Source organism: Babylonia areolata, chromosome 18, assembly GCF_041734735.1.
Source record: "Babylonia areolata isolate BAREFJ2019XMU chromosome 18, ASM4173473v1, whole genome shotgun sequence".
In the NCBI taxonomy this organism is placed as follows: domain Eukaryota; kingdom Metazoa; phylum Mollusca; class Gastropoda; order Neogastropoda; family Buccinidae; genus Babylonia; species Babylonia areolata.
Window position 1 is genome coordinate 60,224,957 of NC_134893.1, and position 3,015 is coordinate 60,227,971.

General features: G+C 41.1%; 1 non-coding gene across 1 annotated transcript; it reads left to right on the forward strand.

The window, feature by feature from the left end:
- The first annotated feature begins 2,840 nt into the window (after positions 1–2,840).
- Positions 2,841–2,913, forward strand: Trnak-uuu (transfer RNA lysine (anticodon UUU)). The gene has a single exon. It is a non-coding gene; the product is annotated as a tRNA-Lys (tRNA).
- Positions 2,914–3,015: the final 102 nt, after the last annotated feature.

Here is a 3,015-nt window from a genome sequence, read left to right on the forward strand (position 1 = left end):
ATTTTATTTATTTTCTTCTTTTGTTTGTTGTTGTTGGGCGGTGTACGCATGTACACTTCTGCAAGAAACTTTGTTTTATCAGTTCATCATAGTAAAAAAAAAAAAAAATCTTTTAACTGTAGTGGTGTTGGTGTTAAAGAGATTTTTGAACGTGATAGTATTTTGTACAAGTTTAACTTCGGTTGGTAGTGCATTTCATGTTTGTGCAATTCGGTTAGCCAATGCATTTTTTCTAATGTTGGTGTTGCAGTGTTCTAAACAAATTTTATTTACTGAGTTCCTTGTACTATCATATAGTCCGACATTCTAAAGATATGTCTTGCATTTCAGTACATCATTTATCAGCATCATTTATCAGTGTTGTCTTATAAGTTTCAATCAAATCTCCTCTTACTCGTCTACCTTTTAGTGAATGTAGATTTAAGTATGTAAGTCTTTGTTGGTAACTAATATTCTTGCATTCTTTTAATGAATTTCGTTGCTCTTCTTTGGACCCGCTTTCCAATGCTATCGGGTTGTCTCTTAAGGTATGGGTGCCACACAATATTACCATATTCTACATACGATCTAACTAATGCTGAATATTAATTGAGAAATATATCTTTGTATAAGTAATTGAAGACTCTCTTAATTACACCAAAGTGATCATTTGATTGGCTTTATTTATAATATCATTAATATGTGTATCAAAGGAAAGTTTATTGTCGAACATTATTCCTAGGTCTTTCTCACTATGGCATTTCTCAATATTCTGTGTCGTGTTTTCTATTTTCATATGGTAATTGTTATTTGGATTTTTCATTCCCCTATGTGCATTACTTTACACTTTGAAACATTAAAATAAAATGAGGTTCCACTTTGTCAGACCATCTGATTCTTATCAGTAATGTATATAAATCAGTTTGTAATGTGGATCAGAGTGGATTTCTTTTCAGGCTAAGCCTACAATGATAATTTTGCCACGGCACTGCCGAGACCGGCGAAGGACAACACTCTCGTTGCCATGGGTTCTTTTTCAGAGCGCCAATGGCGTGCTGTACACAGGACCTCGGTTTATCGTCTCACCCGAAAGACTAGACGCTCAATTTGACTTTCCAGGCAAACTTGGGTGACGGAGAGGGATATCGACGGAACGTCATCGACTCTCTGTATTCAGTGGCAGTGGATGTTATTAACCGGCCATTCTGCCACCTCCGTCCTTGAAAAAGGTGACCAGCAGGGAAAACAAAACGTCCTTTTCACGGACTCAGTTTGCTAAGGCATTTGACAAAGTCAACCACAGCCTCAGTATACTCCTGCATAAACTCCATCACTATATATGTATATGTATGTATGTACACACACACACACACACACACACACACACACACACACACACACACACACACACATATATATATATATATATATATATATATATATATATATATATATATATATATATATATATATATACTGACGGAGTTCGCAGACAGACCAAACAGTGGATCACGGATTTCCGAGGGTCAGAAACCGGAGGCAAACAGTGGTAGTGCCAGGAATGGAGTCAGCTCCAGTTACTCAGATGTGTGTCAGTTCCGGAGTACCCCAAGGATCAGTACTGGGACCATGCCTCTTCCTAGTTTATCAGTATTAACTTACGACCTGCCTGAGAATTTATCATCGAAAACAAAGCTGTTTGCAGACGACACTGCAATTTACAAAGTCATATCAGCACCCCAGGACCATGCCCAGCTACAACAAGACCTCAACAAACTCGCTGAGTGCCGGGAGAAGAACTGAGACATGGTTTCCATCCTGGCAAATGCAACACCTTGATCGTGATCAAAAGCAGGAACCCAAAAGAGCATGACTATGCGCTCCACGGACAAACACTACAGAGGGTAGACTCCACCAAATATCTAGGAGTCACGATCTGAGTTGGAAAAAAGCATATTGAGAACATCTGCTCCAAAGCAAACAAGACCTTAGGCTTTTTGAGGAGGAACCTGAAACTGAATTAGCCGGATACCAGACCATCAGGGAACTAGCACCGGTACAAGGCATTTGTCCGTCCCATCCTGGTGTATTCATCATCAGTCTGGGATCCCTACCAACAACAGCTAGGACATTGATCTCCTCGAGGCAGTCCAGAGACGAGCAGCCAGATTTGTGCTGAGACGCTACACCGAAACACTTCAAGTGTATCAGCAATGCTACAAGACCTTGGATGGTCCTCCCTGCAACAATGCCGCCAAACAGCCAGACTGACCATGCTTTGTAAAATCAAGCATAATCATCAGTGTGAGCATGGACTCACTGAAAGCAAAGCTGGTATCACCACCACCACGGCAACGACGCACCCACACTGAGCAACTAGAGCAAATCTTTCAGTTGTAAAACTAAATACAGGCAGGCTGGTTTCCTCCCACCTACCATCCGGAACACGCCTTGCCCCAGAGAGCCGTAGAGGCCAGCTCTGTGAACACCTTTGTGTCGATGTTCTCATGGCTATAAATACCAGAAGATACCTTTTTTTTTCGCAAGCTTTCACACTTGGTGGAGCTGGAGGCCGGCTAGTCCAGTTCCTTGGAGCTTGGCGAAAAGCGAAAAGAAGTAGCCTGCCGGTCAAAACCCACTTTTTGTTGTTGTTTTTTCTTTCGGCTAGGAAACTTATCCACTCTATCTAGACCAAGACATATCGTCCGCAGACCTCCTTTCAGTCAGCGAAAGAATAGTCAGGTACTGATTGTGATCACTCTGCGGACAGAAAGAAGGAAGGAGAGAAACGGCACACCCCAACGCGCTTGATCGGGCCTTCAGTGAGGTCAGTAGCCCTGATTGTAAGCCTTTCATCGACAGCCCGGTTAGCTCAGTCGGTAGAGCATCAGACTTTTAATCTGAGGGTCAAGGGTTCGAGTCCCTTATTGGGCGCTGTCTTTTTTTTTTTTCTTTTTTTTTTTTTAAACAAAACAAAACAAAAAAACGAAACTTTTCCTTTTCTCCTTTTATTTATTTATTTATTTATTATTTTTA